General features: G+C 51.7%; 1 protein-coding gene across 4 annotated transcripts in view; it reads right to left on the bottom strand.

The window, feature by feature from the left end:
* SEMA5B (semaphorin 5B) overlaps nt 1-18496 on the bottom strand; it is a 121029-nt gene that overhangs the window by 72012 nt on the left and 30521 nt on the right. The window contains exon 1 of one of the 4 annotated variants that reach the window (XM_067034439.1): nt 15298-15366. The exons of the other annotated variants lie outside the window; for them this stretch is intronic. The gene's annotated coding sequence lies outside the window, so the exon portion shown is untranslated. Of the gene's footprint in view, nt 1-15297; nt 15367-18496 lie in introns of those variants that run through there. 4 annotated transcript variants of the gene reach the window in all.

The following is an 18496-nucleotide window of genomic DNA, read 5'->3' as shown; positions in this document are numbered from 1 at the left end:
CAGGTCTAGGCAATGGCACCTACTGGTCTGCTCAGTCAGCCTCTCTGGGGCTTGGAGCATGTGACTGCAGAGCCAGGGCTGGTGGGCAGGGCCAGGCAGGGGTCTGCTCTAAGCTGTCATCTGCCCACATGTGACTGTGGTAGCCAGAGCCTTGCATACAGCAAACCAGTGTATTAGCCAGGATTCTCTAGACAAACAGAAGTAGTAGGATCTATACAGCTGGCTCTCTGTATCTATATCTATAAAGAGGGAAGAAGAGAGAGAGAGGTTGATTGATTGACTTTAAGGAATTGGCTTATGTGATTATAGAGGCTGGCAAGTCCAAAATCTGCAGGGTGGGCTGGCAGGCTAAAGGCTCAGGGAAAAGCAGATGTTGCAGTTCAAATCTGAAGGCCATCTCCTGGCAGAATTCCCTCTTGCTCGAGGGGAGGTCAGTCTTTGTTCTATTCTGGCCTTCAACTGATTGCACGAGGCCCACTCACATGATAGAGGGCAATCTGCTTTATTCAAAGTCCACCAATTTAACAGTTTTAAATTAAAACTGGATGTTTTAGTTTCATCCAAAAACATCCTCACAGAAACATCCAGATATCTGACCAAATATCTGGGCATTGTGGCCCAGTCAAGTTGACACAAAATTAACCATCATAGTCAGCAAGTCTCAAACATTAGGGTACAAAAGTATCACTTGGGGGAACTCATTAAAATGCAGATCCCCAGGCTCCACCCAGAGATTTTGATGCATTAGGTCCGGCACAGGGCCCAGGAGGCAGCATTTTAACCATCATTCCAGATGGTTCCAGTCCAAAAGCTCCATGGGCCCACCTTGGGAAGTACTGCAGTTGGACTCAATAAATATTTGCCAACTACAGGAATGCTGAAGGCGATAGTGTGGACGGGAAGGCGTCCAAGCCTGGGCTGGGCCACCCCTGCAAGACTGTCCTGGGGGCTCTGGTGCAGGTGCAGTGATGGCAGATGGGGAGTCTGTCAGTAGTGCTGCCCCTGAAAGGGATCCACAGCAGTGTCTGCAGACAGACACGGCAGACGTAGGGCAACATTTGTGCCTACACCAGCCCTGGCGCTAACCCAAAAGGCAAACCCATGAACCTCTCCTGAGCCCACTCGGACCCTGAAGTGCCCCTGTCTCTCCCATGTGAGTGGAGTTGGTGGACGTGCTCAGCCTCTCACGCTCAGCCTCTCACAAGCCGATGAGGTCATGGCTCAGGAATCTGTGTGCAGTCGGTTGCCCCTGAAAAGAACCGCTCACTCAGCTGGGGAAGGAGCAGCTGAATGTTCACAGGTCCGCGGGGGAGGCAAGGCACGGGCTGCGGGGGACCCACAGCATCCCAGACACCAGCGAGTTAGCACTCTTCCCTTCCTGCAGAAAGAGGAAAATCGATCCAGGACAGAAGCTTATATGACATAGCTTGTTTGTTAATGGACTTCCATAGACCATGGGTCAAAATTATGTCCTTGAAAACCTTAAGAGCTAAATGGTACCAGCCTGGGAGTGGAGGGAGTTAGACAGAAAGAGAAACTCAGTGGCTGATTAGGCTTATTTCCCAGCCCTGGCATCTCCCCATAACATAGGGTTAGCAGGATGGAGGCCTCCGCCAGGTGGCCCAGAGTGAAGCTCTGCAGGGGTAGAGAGGAAAGACGGGGCTTCGTGCTGGAGGACTTAGGCATCCTCAGCACTGTGCACATGCCTGACGCAGAGAATGTATGTGTTCCATAAATGCATGTTTAGCTCAACTGGGCACAGGGCAGGAGAGGAGGCTGATGGCTATTCCTTCTTCCAGACCCTTGCCCCCTGATACTGTGTCCTGCAGCTCTGGGCTGCTCTGTTTCAGCCACGTCAGTGTGATCACAAGGCTACCATGCTCCCTTCACTCCCGTCATCCTGACCGGGTCCTGCTGACCTTCTTCAGCCAGCCCTGCAATTGATTGCACAGTGGCTGGATGGGGGTTCAGAGGGAGATGTGGGATACAAAGACCATCTTGAAAAGAAAGGTTGAAGGACGGGGACTCTGCAGCCTGGGAAAAGAACAAAAGTATCAGTGGGATGGGGGAGGCGGGGCGTGGGGTGGGGACTGGTGTCAAAATCCTCAAGACTCTGAAGGACAGTCACCGAGAGGGGATGACCAGAGATGCCCATCACTCTACAGACAAAGCAAGAAGAGAGCATGAGACAAATCAGAACCGAAGACAAGGGCAGGCTGGGTCCTCCATCTCTTTTCTCCATCGGGCTGCCTCCAGGAGAAAACAGAAGCCCGTCCACAGCCCAGCATCCCCTGAACACCCATTGTGGCTGGTCATCCATGAACATTTCCACGGTCTCCCTGAGTCTACTCCTATATTTAGCTTATGCCACCTCCGGGGGTTATGAGTTCCATATAAGTTTACTACCTGCTGTGTAAATAGCACTTATTTTCATTTGTGCTAAAGCTGCCTTTTGCCAGCTTCAAGGGCTGCCTGCCACCTCGTTCAGATTTCAGGGACTCTGGAGATCAAGTCCATATGTCACTTCAGCCACAGCCTTAATAGGCAGAGGAGATTCACTATCGGGATGGTCCCCACCTCACGCTTCCTTCCTGCTGGAGTCCTGGTAGGCTTTCAATCTCACCTCAGACAGACGATCCCTTAAAGAAGGAACATGGACCACATGTCCCATTTGCCCAGGTCAGAACCAAATGCCAGTCTATTTCCAACACCCTCAACCGTAACCCTGGCCGTTTGGCTGGTCTTTCTGTCCAAACCAGCACACGGGCACAGAGCCGTTAGGGGAGGGTTTCCAACAGCTCCTGAGATCTGCTGGGCTGTGTCACAGCATTGGTAACTCCCAACTTGTGGACATGACTTTATGTATTTTCCCTGAATGTGCGGCCTTACACACAGGGGTAAAGTGAAAGTGACCCTTTGTCGGGCCCTACGCACCAGCTGACCTGACATTGCATCAGTTGGAAGTTTTTGATGTCATCTACCTTTTCTAGTGGATTCTGCCATCAGCTCTCCCACCCCAACCCCCAAGCAAAAAAGTATCACTTCCTTTCTGTTTTGTTCTTAAGCCAGTCTCTGACTCACGACACAAACCCCTGCGGTCCCAGGATGAGTTACTGAGGCATGGATCCAAGGGGCCCCGGAAGGTCTCCCTGTGCTGGGCGGGGACGCTGGCAGGTCAGCGGTGAGTGCACGCTCACCTTCCCTGTGAGCTCCGAGGCCAGGACAAGATGGATCCTTCTGGCTAACAAGGCTCCTCCTGGAGGAGGGGCAGTGGCTCAGATTATTATAATTTTTAAATTGTGGTGAAATACACATAACATGAATTTACTATTTAAACCATTTTTAAGTGTACAGTGGCATTAAGTACATTCACACTGCTACCATCACCACCAGCCATCTCCAGAACTTTCATCTTCTCCAACTGAAACTCTATACACGTTCCACACGACCTCCCCGTTTCCCCTCCCCCCGGCCCCAGGTGAGTACTATTCTACTTTCCATCTACGAATCTGGCTACTCTGGGTACCTCGTATAAGTGGAATCACTCATTATTTGTCCTTTTGTGACTAGCTTATTTCACTTAGCATAATGTCCTCAAGGTTCATCCATGCTGTAGCATGTATCACCAAATTATTTTTTAAGGCATGCTACCAGGTAGCATTTTGGGGGCCTGGTGAATTAAGAATGGACACAGTTTCAGGAGCGGCCCCATAAATGTGGGCACATGCACACACTTGGCTCCTGCAAGTCCAGGCGTGTAAATGTCCACATGCTTGCACGTGCACTCCCCTCCACAGGACCTCCACGAAGCTCAGAGGGCTGCCCTCCCACCCTTTAGGAGCAGATCTCAGACCTCCTTGTGCAGTAGAGACACCTGAAGGTCTGGTCACACTGTGGAGACTCCCATTGGGCAGGGCACAGCAGGCGATGCTGGGCCAGGGGATGGGGCACCTCACAGGGCTGCTGCGTATGCAGCAAGGGAAGGACCTGACGCCAGCCCGAGCTCCTGTGCAGCCAGCCTGCCCTGGACCACTTCTTGTGGAAACCAACAGGGGGGAAATTGGGTCACCATGACCCCGAGGGTACACCTGGTCTGTGAGAGTCAACTCTAATCTCTACCCCCTGCCCATCCTTCTCCACCTGACTGACCCCTGGACAGTATACGCCAAGGGCAAGACAGTGCGCTGGGGGTCTGCTTGGAGGAGAGGCGGCAAAGCAAGGAGTTCTGGGGAACGAAGACAAGAACTCCAAGGTTGTCACACAGGCAGAGCCTGACATCGGTCACTGGGTTTCTGAGCAGAGACAGAGAGCACTTCTGGAGCAGGGAAGGCTCCTCAGAGGAGGTGGCACTTGATCTCAACAGAATTCTGACAGTAGATACAGAAGAGGCGGGAAAGAGAGGTGTGACTTTGCAAGTCAGCCAAGATGCAGTGTGGCATGCAGGGATGGAGAGACTCTGAGTCAGGATTCTGGGTACGATGCCAAGTGCTTTGCATTTAGCCATGTGACTGGCAAGTCACCAGGCCCTGCAGGCTGTTGTTTCTCATGTCAGGAGCAGGGCTGGAGTGATGGGAGAGGAGGTTGGGACCATGCTATGGAAGGCCTGGAATGCATTTAATTCAGGGAGAAGCTGGGAGCCATTCATGGCTCTATAGAGACTCGTACTCCTTTTAGCCACAGGCTTGTGTGGGGCAGGGGTCTCTCTGGACCTGTGCCTCTCCCATGAGTCTGGCCTGGTTAGCCTGACCCCTCCAAGCTCCTCATTTCCCACTTTGGGAATTCCCTCCAATGAGTATATAACCCCCAGAAGAGTGTTTCCTCTGCCTCCTGGAAGGACTTATAGCACCCTCCCGACACTGATTCACAAAATTAGGAACTGTGAACTCTAAATAATTTATAAACATGTTAAATAAGACCAGTTCTAGCTTTGATCCCTGGGGAGCTCACTGTTAATACTTCCTTCATGTAACATCAGCCTGAGCCAGACACCATTAGGAAGGGAAATCTCCATCTCTCTCTTTTAAAAAATCATGTAGCTTAAATGGTTCGGGATTATTTGTGGCTTTGAATCATTCCTGCCACTGCTCCTTGCCATTACGGGGAAAATTAAGAACTGACTATGGTCGGCAAAAAGCATTCGACAGCCAACTTTTTATTTGGTTTTTCAAGTGCCCCAGCCCTCCCTGCCCACCCCCCCCCCAACCCAGTCTTCCCTTTCTTGTCCCTGCAGCCTTGCAGCCCAGGCCCCCAGGGGCTCCCCCCATGCAGGTCTGCTGCCTGTAAACACACTGGGGGCCCCATGGAAACCACACACTGAATGGAGGGAAAGCAGGGACACCATTCACTTTCCTCTTATTCCACTGCCCCATTTCTTCCAGGCACCTTGCCTGGTGTCCCTTGGGCCCGGGGCCAGAGTGTGTTTGTTCGGCTGCCCTGGTCACCCGGGAATGGGGTGGGCTCACAGCCCAGGCCTGTCCCCCAGCTGGTCATTCTTTCTTTCGAGAGTCACTCTCTCTGACCGGCTCAGGCAGGATTAGAGGCTTCAGGAAGAAGAGTGTGCCTCTGATGGCAGAAGGAGGGGTCCCCGACACTGGGTGACCTCCAAGGCTGGCCAGTCAGGGTGCTGTAGGATGAGGGGTCACCTGTCTCCATCCCCCCAACCACAGAGGCTCCTCAATCTCCTGCTGATCAGAGAAGGCCAGGGGCATCCCGCCAGCCTAATTCGTTGAAGGCAGTGCTACGACTGGGGTCATCTTCATTTCTCTGCCTCCAATCAGAACTGCGTCTAAGTAGAGAATCCTAGAAATGCTTTCTACAGCCTGACTTAAATCTCTTCTGCTGCAGGTTCCATGAATCATAGTTTGCTCTGGGTTCAGAAAGCTGAGGCCCCACCTCTTTTGTATAATAAATCATCATGGAGGGACTTCCGTGGTGGCGCAGTGGTTAAGAATCCGCCTGCCAATGTAGGGGACACGGGTTCGAGCCCTGGTCCGGGAAGATCCCACAGGCTGCGGAGCAACTAAGCCCGTGCGCCACAACTACTGAGCCTGCGCTCTACAGCCCACAAGCCACAACTACTGAGCCCGTGTGCCACAACTACTGAAGCCCGCATGCCTAGAGCCCGTGCTCTGCAACAAGAGAAGCCACCACAGTGAGAAGCCCACGCACCGCAACGAAGAGTGGCCCCCACTCCGCGCAACTAGAGAAAGCCCGCGTGCAGCAACGAAGACCGAACGCGGCCAAAAAATAAATAAACAGAGTTATAAAATCAATCAATCAATCATAGAAACAAATGCACACCATAAAGATGCACAGGAAGTCAAGCTACCTTTCGGGGGAGATTGAGATTAGAACACAAAGAAGCTTCTAGAGCAGCTGTCAAAGTTCTCTTTCCCAACCTGGGTGGTGGTATAAGGCACTAACCTTAAAATAACCCATTACTAAAACGTCTATTTTGTGGTTTTCTATATGTGTTTTATAATATCTCAATTAAAATTAGAAGGAAAAAATACATCATCAGAGTGTCAAAACCTGTCAGCTGTGACATTATTCAGAGTCCCCTCCCCTGAGCCCTTCTTTGGGGTGAGCAACCCCACCTCCTTCAACATCTCCTTCAAGGATCAGGATGCCTGTACCAGATGGTTAGTCAAATCCTGTGACATTTGTCTCAAGGGAACCTTTCAGGCCAGGTGCTCCTGGGTCACTTAAAAGGGCAGAAGGCTGGGACTGCCTTGAGCTTCCAGAACAGGCTGCACAACTGTTTTCTGCTGGCTTACTAATAAAGTCTATACAGAGAGAGAATTTGGCCTGAGACTGCCTTTCATGGTAACCTGTAGTGAGGTGGGAGGAGGCCCAAAGCCCTTACCTACCCCTGATGGTTGCAGGTACTGACATTTACCAAAAAGAACCTAAGAATCTTGCAGGACCTGGTTGGCCAGGGTCAGATCATCTCAGCCCGGCACCAAGTCACTGCTCAATAAATGTTAGCTTCTGTGATTCCCTCTGTTACCACTGCTGTGAAGGGGAGACAGGGGTGGTAGGGAACATGGTGTATGAAGGGAACAGAGGAAAGAGGAGAGAGAGACAAGGGCGGGTCACCCTCTGGTTTGGCCTTTAGTGAGACATTCATTCATCAGCCTCAGAACTGGTCCTGCTGTGAAGAGGGATATAAATTAACAGCTGGCAAGGCTGATAGAAGCCACCCTTACCATCCTACAGTGTTTTGCTATAGAGGGGTTGCCCATAATTCTCCAATAACTTCCCCCGCTTCTCATTGGCTGCCTCCCCCATGGGGTGCCCATAGGTTATTTCAACACAGGGCCACCCCCAGGTATCAAAAGCTGCAGAGATGGGCCCAAAGGCTCAGAGTGGGCCCCCCCCTTGGGTCTGCTTGCCCAACTGCCCCATGCCCACAATTAGTGAGATGCCTGACAAAGAGCTTGAACATCCCCTAACAACTCCCATTATGGCCAGGGGACGGACTCATTATTAGGAGGGTGTCTGGGTTTGCCATTAAAGTCCTCTTTCTTTGTCACTTGTCAGTTGGGGACTGCCAACCTGTCCATGTCTCTTTATGTTCATCTGTAGTCTTCAGTTTGGACCCATGTCTTTATCGCTTTGTTTTCTCTCTCTCTCTCTGACGCTCTTTGGTTCCCCTGATCCAACCAAAAGCCATGGTGGAATTCTGGGCACATCATAAATGTTTTTCTTTGAGAATAATGACAAGGGAAGCTACATAGGAGAAAAGAGAAAGGCAGATTTTATTCTATATTTGTTCAGTACAGGCGATTCCCCAGGGACAAGACTGAAACCGTGAAGGCCCTAAAAACACATATAAGGGAAAAGGATAATTTTCTCCTCTGTTTGGTCCCAAGGACTTCTTTGAAATATATTATTTCAAATATATCTCTATATTCTGAAACTTTTTCAGAATGAATAACGTGCTTAGGATGGGGTGTTTGTACGTTCCCAAACTGTTTCTAAAAATTATGCAATAAGATTTTATGTTAAAGTGACATCAATCTTTTCATCTGCATATAATGATGCATCTTGTTTGACATTCCTTTCTAAATGACCTACAGAAAAATCAATTGTTCCTAGGAATCCAAGTACATTTCCACTTACAAGTGCAGAGGAAAGTAAAATAAATTACTTCAGTCAAGTATGGGAAAAATTTTGTCCTCAGCAACTCAAGTTGTTAAAGTATTGGGTCCAGGATTCGGAGGCAGATGTGTGGAGGGGTGAGAGCGTCACAGCGCTTAACAGAGCTACTAAAACACACACAAAACATGGCCCAGAGGCTCAATGATGCAGACAGCAGGCATCTTTGGGGTTTGGGTCTAGAGGATGCTGGGGGGGTCTCCCAAGCAAATCCCCCCGCCACGATGGCCATGCCATTGTATGGCTCCAATCTGTTCCCTAAGTCTTCTCCTGCATATGAAAGAAACAGACCATATTTGGGAAAACAGGGTGCAAATCAAGAGACAAATTAACATGTGAAAAAGGAGAGAAACTTGTCTCAATCTAGGCAAATCTTCAGTTTTTAGGACTCTGGAAAGACGATAAAAATGAAGTGTTAGAAGAATCAAAAATGACTCAAGGTGATGGCTCAGAGAATGGGGCTGATTAGATAAAGTTCTTCAGAGCAAATTGTGTTCAATGAGGTTTAAAGATTTCCCTCTCCTTTCTTTCCACTATTCCTTTTCTGAAAATAAGTGCTTTTCTGTTTCTCGCCAACACCAAGTCCAGAAAACATAATACTGTCCTTTGTCTTACTCTAAGTGTATTGTAGATGGATTCTTCTGTTCAAGGTTCTGCCTACTTCTGTAAAACTGTCTGAAGAGAAGAGACGCTAGACTTCTGAAAGAGCAGGCGCTTTTATAAGGGGAAACTTTGAATTATTAGCAGAATACACTGTAACATACAATTTAATATACTCAATAAGCTACTTTCGTTTTTTAAAAATCAATTACTTACAACTATTTTGATGTTTCAAAACAAAGGGACATCAGGCCTTGTGAAAAATCACCAAAAAGAAAAAAGTTTTATACCTACGTTCATTTTCTTTCTAATATTTGAAAAATCAATCTCTTTTCCCCGTGCCTCTAAATTTCTGAGAATGTTTAAATCCAAGATAAGACACTCCTGGTGCTCTGCAGAAGGCAGGAGGGGTAGGATGGGGCAGGCTTCAGACACGTGTGCATGTATGGATCCAGCTGTGTGTCTGTGTGTGTTGGCCCTCCCCCTCCGTCCTACAGTGCAAATGGTGGGTAGAAGGGAAACAAGGAACACACACACGCACGCGCGCACGCACACACACACACACACACACACACACACACACACACACACACACGAAGGGGCATCCACTCAACCAAGAAAAAACTCTCAGCTGAGGTTAACCCCATAACCCTGCATTTACTCCACCCTCTTCAAAAGAGATTTGAAATTCTTTCCCAAACTTTGCTGTGCTTTCCATGAGAATGGGGATGTTCCTGCATAAAACATGAGTTTGGGAAGGCACGGAGCAAGCAGGCTTGGGAGAGCCTTGGGGAGTTGGGGGGAGTGGGCAAGGAGAACAGAGCAGTGGGGGAAGGGAAGGCAGGCTGTTTTCTCAGGCTGCATTTCTTGCAGGCTCCTTGGAGACCAGAGAAAGGCCGGGAAAGGTCTCAGCTGGGGCCAGGCCACTCACAGAACCAGTGGAAAGCGGGATGCTGAACCTGACCCGATGGAGCTGGAGCGGAGATTTGAGGAACTCCAGGAAACTGATGCAACCATCTGCACCAAGGAAGGAGAGAGGGTTTGGGTGAGGGGAAAGGCCTAGAGGGGAGAAAAGCAGGAGAAAGGAGGAAGGGAGGTCCTCAATGCTTAATAAAGCTTTCTTAATAAGGGAGAACGTCCTTATTAAGCACTGAGGATCGTGGCACTGTCCCCCCCCCCCACCTCTGGACCGCTGGTTCACGGAGGGCAGGGACAAAGGTTCTGTTTCTTTGGTGTCATCACACAATCCAATCCAGCGCTGGGCCTTTGCCATGCTGTTTTGTGAATGACTGCAGGTGGCCAGACAGGATTCTTAGTCTGTTATCAGCACCCCAGCGAGCAGGATTTAGGGGTCTGCAAGAGGTCTTCTCACTGGCAAACCAGTTATTAGTATTGCTTGAATTAACTCAGCGATGGGATAAATGCCAGCAGCAGGAGCGAGATGTTAGGGCATTCTGCTCCTCGGGGGGGAGCGGCGCTGTTAAAGTCACTGGGCAGTGCTCTCTCCAGAGGCTCTGAAAGGGTGGGCAGGCCCGGCCGTTTGCGCTGCTGAGGGAGCACGTGGGGGGATCAGAGCAGGCATTCTATGAGGCAGCTCATTCTCAGGTCCGTGGTGATGTCCTGTACAGATCACTAGATTGCCGGCCCACCTCTGTGGGTTCCTCCCTACGGGGAATGGGGTGGAAGCCACCTTGAGTCCCTTTCTGGAAAAAGCCAGCGTATACATAGTGCATTTGTTTTTATTTTGTATTGTTTTTGTAATTTTGAGAATTTAATGATGCCTTCAAGATAACTCGGCTGTGCTCCAGAACGTGGCTACTACATTTTTGCAAGTCACTAGTTAGTGCAAGGTGGGCAAGGATGAGATCAGCCATAAAGCTACAGTTGGAAGGGGGCCTCCCTGAGATATTCTAGAGCCGTGGTCTTCAAACCTGAGCTGCATCGGCATCACCCAGATGATATGGTAAACACAGGTTGCCAGGCCCCAAACCCGGAGTTTTTGTTTGTTTGTTTTTGCGGTATGCGGGCCCCTCACTGTTGTGGCCTCTCCCTTTGCGGAGCACAGGCTCCGGACGCACAGGCTCAGCGGCCATGGCTCATGGGCCCAGCTGCTCCGTGGCATGTGGGATCCTCCCGGACCGGGGCATGAACCCGTGTTCCCTGCATCGGCAGGCGGACTCTCAACCACTGAGCCACCAGGGAAGCCCAGCCCTGGAGTTTTTGATTTTGTGGTCTTGGAGGAGGTCTGAGGATCTGCATTTCTAACAGGTTCTCAGGTGATGCTACTGCTGCTGGTCCGAGGACCACACTGTGGTTCCCCTGTTCTAGAACACCCTCTCATTTTATATACGTGGAACAGGCATCGGGGGTTTAATAGTAGAGCCAAGTACAGTCGTCCTTCAGATTGTATATAAATCAAACACACCTCTCTCCATCCCCCATCTGTCTAGGTAGGGTCTACAGAAACACCAGCCACCAGGGTCACACTGGAGGGTCCAAATCGGCAACTGGGAGGAAGTGATCAGTCCCGCAGAAGGACAGGCAGACTGCAGAGGAGGAGGAGAGGTAGGGAGCAAACGGACTGTGGAAACAACCCAGAGCGGAGACCCGGGGCACTGGGGAACCTCCTGCCAGCCCTGGGAGACAGAGATTAACGAGACCCTCCAGGACTTGGCAGTAGCCCTTCTGCTTCCAGCTGTGACTTGACCCCCCACATCTCAGTAGTCTCCTGAAAGCCTTGGGGTGAGGCCTGGAAAGCTCTGCTGGGAGAACAGCCAGAAAGCCAATTAATGTGGGCCTGGACTGGGCTCCCACAGCTGTGTGAGGGCCACCATGTCTCAATCAGCCTCCCCTAGACTGGAGCTCTTCAAAGTCGGAGGTGGTGTCATCTAGTGCAGGGCTAGCAAGAACTCAATAAAAGCTGGATAGAGAACTGAATGCAGCCCTCCTGCTCCTGCAAAAGTGGGTTCTGCCTTCAGTATACTCCTCGACGGGAGTAACATCTGCTTACACTTTCAGCATGAGTCTCCCAGGCTGGGAATGGCCTGTTACTAATTGGCACAGTATGGGCAGGGGTCCCCTTCTCCAAATGCCCTCTCCACCTCTCTCTCTTTGCCCCACTAGGGAAAAAAATCTTTTCTGACCAGCAATGTTCTGACAAACTCAATACCCCTACTTGGGGCCCTGGGCTGGGACCCCCCAGCCCTATCAGAAGTTCTCTTGCCCACCCATCCGGTTCCCAGGCTCAGAGGCCCCCGGTTCCTAGCAGCCACACAGGCTGCTGGCGGGCCAGAGAGAGCTGTGAGTTAGCATTGCTGCCTGATGCTGCCCAGGTTCAGGTGGTGGGGAGAAAGGCCCCTGGTGCAGAGCTGCACTTGGCTTCTCCTGGGCCCCTCACGGGCTTCCTGGTCTGTGCCTGGTCTCACGTACACAGATCTGCACCCTCTGTGGGAACACACAAGGGCCTCTGGCCCACTGAGTGACCTCTCTGTCCCTGTTCCACGCTAGGTGAGTCTCATGTCAGTCCCGGAATTTATATAAACCCAGGCCTGGCTCTGTGGGCCCTGTGCTTCTATATGACCAGCCAGCCCAGAACAGAATAGACATATAGTAGGTGGAGACCCAGCTCTGTCCAGGGACCATGAAACTGCAAACCTCAGAGCATTATCACAACGCTCTAGGTTCAAAAGCTGCAAATCACAGAGTTGTTTATTGCCCCAAAGCTGCCCAGATCATGAGATTTCTCTCCTCTTTTCCAATGCCCTTCCCGCTCGCTCTTCAGAGAAAACTGGCTCCTCGAGGGGGACGGAAACAGGAAAAGTGGGGAAGGTCAAAGGCTCCCAAACATTTGCTGGTGGAAGCAGAGTCTATGTAGTTAGATGAGACCATGGAGACTCAGGGCCTAAAGACAATATGCTGGGGCTTCCTTGGGGCGACTCTAGATCCTGGAAGCACTGTGCAGCCACCTCCCCATCTCTGCTCTTTAGAGGCCATTCATTTGGGATTGTAAATTGACTCGCTGGAATCAAGCATCATTAGGAGATAAAAATTGCTGTAAATGGATCCCAGAAGGCATTTCAAAGCCCAGCAGGCTGATTAGGTGATGATTTCCTGCTTTGTGCCACCTGAAGCACCTCTCCGCTCTATTCCACAAATCAGAATTTGGCCATAATTTCTCTGCATCATGAGGTTTCCTGTAAGTCCCTCTGTGCTGGAGGTCGGGGGCGGGGGGGCAGGGGAGCCTGACTTCTAACTCTGAAGACAAGTTTCTGCCGAGTAGAGGGGAGGCATGGGGGTGGAGGGCTGGCCCTGGCTACTCAAGGAGAAAGGAAGGGCACTCCTTAGCCAACTTCTTTACCTGCCCCCCAGACTCACTGTCAGACAAAGGGATCCGAGGGTCTTTCTCTCTCTCCTCACTCTGGCTCCCATCTACACATATCAGGTCCTGAAACATCTCTCTGTGAAGCTCTCCTGGATTGGTGACGAGCAAAGTCACCACCACCCCACAGAGATTCTGATAAATAAGCAACTCAAGAAGCTGCTTCTCCTCCTGTTTGCTCGTCCTCGTTGCGTTGGCCAAAAAGTTCATTCGGTTAGTGAATACATTGTTCAATAAAATTCTTGGTGACAATGAAAAAATATCATCTATTTTTACTTAAAACCGAACGAACTTTTGAGCCAACCCAATATTTTGCCTAAAAGGATGAGACTTAATCCAAGCAAGGTACAGAAGCCTCCTGATTGGTTTATTTCTTTACTGGTGCATAACAGGATGTCTGTCTCACTATGCATGCTCCCCAAGGCCAGGCTCATCTCATTCACTTGGTATGGGATCCAGAAAGCTACAAGCAAGTGCACGTGCATCACACACACCTTGGGTGCTGAACCCCCGCTGGCCTTGGGGGCAAACGTCAGGAGGGAAGAGCAGTACCCTGCAGTGGGATTTTCCTTCCCAGACCTCATCCCCCACAGGTGGAGGCCTAATCCAGCACCCTTGAGCTTCACCACCACATGTGAACCAGGAAGATCCGGAAGTTGGTGGAGGCTGGAGAGGACTAGACCCGATCCTCAGCCTACGTTGGACGGCAACATGAGTGAGAGCACGGAACCCAGAGCTCAAGTGTCTGTACTCCCAGGCCAAGGATGGGTACACTTCAGTTGGCCGTGCTGAGATCCAGTCCCATGAGGCCAAAGGAGAGCTGGCAGCAGCAGCATTAATGGGAACTAACATTCTCAACCGAGGTAATTTTGCCCCCATCTAAAGATATTTTTGGTTGTCGCAAATGAAGGCGCTACTGGTAGGCAGAGGCCAGGGATCCTGATAAACATCCTACAAGGTACAGGACAGCCCCCCCCCAATAATTATCCAGCCCCAAATGTCAGTGGTGCCACTGTTGAGAAACCCTGCCCTAAACCCTGCTGTTCCCCACCGCCCCCCATGCCATGATTTCAGAATAATAAGATCAGAATCTCAAATGAGTCAAAATCGCAGTCCTCCATTCCTGCCTTGGGCTTTGGTAAGCTCCAAAGGATCAGGATATATTGGAAAAGTGGGGTGCACAGTTATCCCCTACACAAACCTCTGGAAAGTTGGAGATATTCCCCAAAGGGAACTCAGAAGTCATCATGTTCAAACATACTCGTTGTATGAAACTTACGGAGATATAAGCAAAGACTGTACAATCACAAGGGAGCAGAAAACATGATCACAGACACGTTTGGGATGCTAGAAAGATGGGCATCCCTGTGAGTCAAAGGGAGAGCTAAGGGCCCCGACGGGAAAACAGGAAGTATCACTTCAACTCCGTGTGCAGCAGCCTCACAGCCCTCCGTACTTCCAGAGGAGCCCAAACTGAAAACATAGCCCTAACCACTGAGGAGGACGGCTTAGATGGGGACACAGGGGACAAAGCTATGAGAGTGTCCCTGCGTCCCACAGACTGCGTCTCCCCAGCCTCATCGTGTTTCATTTTGCACATTTGAGGTGGGGACCTGCCACTGTTCCAGTGCCCTTTCCTAGCAGTGCTGGCAGCAACCTGGCCCCCAGGAGCCCAGCAGCCCATGGGTCCAAGTAGAAGGACTGAAGGGCGCTTTTCAGTGGCTCCAGGATGGTGATGTCAGAGTGAGAGGAGGTGACAAGCCACATGGCGGGGAAAGAAAACCAGTAGGGCTTTGGCAGCAAGAGTGCAGGTTGGCCCCAAAGCCGGAAACACCTGTGAGTAGCGGGCACGTTGGGGCTGCCGTCCCTCCACATGCTCTAAGGCACATCTCCCAACCAGGAGAGGGGAGCCATGAGAGAAGCTTCTCCTTCCAGGGTGCCCTTACTCCTGAGAAAAACACCTGCGGTCCTAGTACCCTGATGCCCCACCTTCTCCTCCAGGCTGGCCCTGCTCCCGAGATCTTCCACCCCACCCAGCCGGCATGGGGTGGGGCAAATTAATGTCTACTCTCTGAAAATAAAGCCAAAGAGCTGGTCCATTCTGGCTCATGTGGGCACGGCCAGTGAACATGCAAAGGGACATCTGTCCAAGTACTCACCACTAGCAGCTCCGCCGCAGGCTCCCAGAGCCCCAGACGTGGTATGGGGAAATCAGACAGTGGCAGGGGAAGCAATCCTGGGAAGCCAGCACCGGCAGCCCAGCAGTCCGGCTGAGCCCAGGGGAGCAGCGGGCTCTCCCACACCTCACTCCCAGCGCCAGCCTGAGGACCCAGCCCCTGCCTGGGATCAGGGCTAGGGCCACAGGCACACGCAGCTCCCAGGTCTCAGAAAGGGGCTGGGGGCTTCCTTGGGCTGATGAGTCCCTGCTAGTGTTTCTCAGTCCAGGGGACCAGGACTGCTGTTACTGAGTTCAGAGAGAAAGCACTTCCCTGTAAAATCAACCCAGGCTGCTGCGTTCAGATTAGCAAGAAAACATCTCTGTCCTGCCTAGCGGCTGCAGCGGCTTAATCCAGCTGCAGGGAAAGCAGGACACAACGCAGCAGCCCACCCGAACGGCTCTGACCGTCTCTCGCACTGCCAAGCCTCACTCCCAGCACCAGACAAAAGCACTGGAAACAGCTCGTAGCCCCAGCCGTGACACACCAATCAGCGGCGCCCAGGCTGTCCTCCGGCCAAGCCCCGGTCACCCCACTGAAGGCTGGCTCCCTCTCCCGTTTCCTCAAAGGCACCTGAGGATGCTTTAGGATGCTATATCCTCATGGAACGGATTGCCCATTCCAGAAATACTCCAACTTTGGCTGGATCAGAGAGCAGTGGTGTAATGCCAAAGCCTGGCTTAGGGAGACAGAGAGACCTTCCAGAGTTTGTGTGGGGGGGGGAGCAAGAGGGGGAATGTAAGAGGATTGTGTGTGTGTCAGAGTGTGAGAGGCTGTGTGTGCATGCATGCATGTGAGTGAGAGAGGAGCATGAGAGGTCTGGAGAGAGAGAGAGAGAGAGAGAGAGAGAGAGAGAGGGTGTGTGTGTGTGTGTGTGTGCAGGAGGCGGGTATGTGCATCTTCCCAGGGTGTCTGTCCCTCTCTCTCCTCCTGGGTTTTGAGACGGAAGGGGTGGGGGGATGGGTGGTGAGAGACTCAGATTCCAGAACAGGCAGGAGGCACCATCCCTTCCTCCCACCCTGAGGGTGATAATGCCACCCCTCACTCCTGCCGCCTCCACAGCTGCTGCTGTCAGCAGTCGGCTTCCTCTGCTGAACACTCTCGGGTAACAACTTTGGAAGAAGCAGCATTTCACAAGAGTCGGCGGCACGATCCCTCCTTTTTCCAGTCCAGGTCCTTTCCTGTCCCCATTTTGGTCATTGTCCTGCCTGCCATGCTGTCCCAAGGCACATTCTCCAGAAGGTGGACAGCCCAGAAGCCTCCCCTACCTTCTCCCCTCTGAGCCACCTTCCTGGAAGTCCTAGCTATGGGAGGAGAAGGAGGAAGACAGGAACCAGGGTGAAGGATCTGGTAGAGGGATGAGTGTTTTGGAGAAAGATCACCACCAGGCTCTGCCACCCCAGACCAAAAAGTCATCAGCTTGACCACACAAGGTGACCACCTAGGCAGCTCAGTGTTGTGGGTAACGCCCAGGCTCAGGGTTTAGGCAGAACCAAGACTTTAAAACGTATTAATTGTGTGATCTTGAGCAAACTGCTAAACCTCTGAGATTGTGTCCTCAAATGAAAACTGGGAATATTAATGTCTACTTCATAGGCTGGCTGTGGGGATCAAGTGAGGAATAAGTGGAGAAAGCAGAACACAAAACAGCGTGAGCCAGGCCGGAGAACAGGACCCCAGCAGGGGCTGCAGGAATCATAGGGGAGAACAGGGCACAGAACCTTGGGGGTGGACAGAGCTCAGAACCGCAGAATGGCAGCCTGGGGTTTTCTGAAATGGAATTCAGGCACCACTGCAGAGTGGCTGGATCAGCACCAACAATCAGAAGCCAAACTGAGGCCTAAATAGAAGAGAGCCGAGATTCTCCAGAGACCAAGAGGGAAGTAAAGTCATGGCCACACTCCACCAGAAAATCCTCCACAACCACCAACGCCCATGGAGATGATGGGGGGGCGGGGTGGAGGGCACAGCCCAAGGATCTGGGCCTGGAGTCAGCCCTGGGGCAGGTGAGGCTTAATCACAGGTTGCCCTGAAACGGGCTTGACTGAGCTGCACACAGTTTACATCCTGAAGCCCCCTCTGGCAGAGGAAAAGCTAAGAGGGCATGGCACCCAAGCTTAAGAGGTAGGCCTGGCTCTGCTGGACAGCAAGGGGGAAGGGGGAGCACTGGCGGGGTAGAGAAGAGGTGATGGTCATGAATGCTCAGGCCAGAAACTCAAAAGAGGCAGCCCAGTACCATGGAGAGATCCTGGCTGCGGGAGCAAGGAGGCTTGCGTTCTAATGCCCGTTCTGCCAACAACTGGCTGGGCTGCTGGCCCTCTGTATCTTCCTCTTTGTGGAAGAGCATATCTGTGGTCCTCAAACTTCTTTTTTCAGCAGCAGAACCCATTTTTCAAATGAAATCTATCCAGAACATCTACAACTAGATCAGATAGAAGCAGAAGTACACGGGTGGGCAGGGAACTGGACCCTGGATGCTCAGCCTCTCTCAGCAGCTCTCAAGGTAGCTGGGAGGAACCCCAGTGCTCCCCAGAGCACAGCATGAAACTATAGTACTAGCTGTCTCTGAGGGCCTTTCACCTCTCTAACGTCAAGGCTTTTTATCCTCAGGGGAAGTTAAACAGACACCAACATGGATGGGCACCAGCTGAAGGGCAGAGCACAAGAGGGTCCCAGGGGAGGGAGCAAGCTACTTCCCCCCACTTAGAGCGCCTGTTGGGCCTGTAGGCCCTGCAGCAGAGGCTGCGGCTACAGATGGCCGAAGGGAGGCCAGCCGGGGCCCGGGCTCCAGGTTGACAAATGTACCACACAGCAAGGCCAGAGGGATGCCCCTGCCTTTGGCACTGTGGCTCTTCGAGGAAACACTGGGCTACTTTTCGTAACATGGATCATTGTAGGCTCCCTCTCTCCCCAGCTCAGCCAAATCATAAATCTAGCCTGCCAGGGCGCTGGCTGCCCTGACCCCGGCCCTGTGCACCCTCCTTCTTGGCCTCGCCTCATGCCAAGCTGGAGATCCAGGCACAAAAGCAGCAGAAGGAGGGGCCGTACGTGGAGCTGGGCCCATGTGGGTTGAGGGTCCTGTCTTGGCTTGGTTTTCCAGAATGTTCTCCATCCAGATTTTTCTTTTTCCCTCTGAATCCTT

This window comes from Kogia breviceps, chromosome 5 (genome assembly GCF_026419965.1).
Source record: "Kogia breviceps isolate mKogBre1 chromosome 5, mKogBre1 haplotype 1, whole genome shotgun sequence".
In the NCBI taxonomy this organism is placed as follows: domain Eukaryota; kingdom Metazoa; phylum Chordata; class Mammalia; order Artiodactyla; family Physeteridae; genus Kogia; species Kogia breviceps.
The sequence above is the reverse complement of the archived record's forward strand: the minus strand, read 5'-3'. Positions and strand labels throughout refer to the sequence as shown.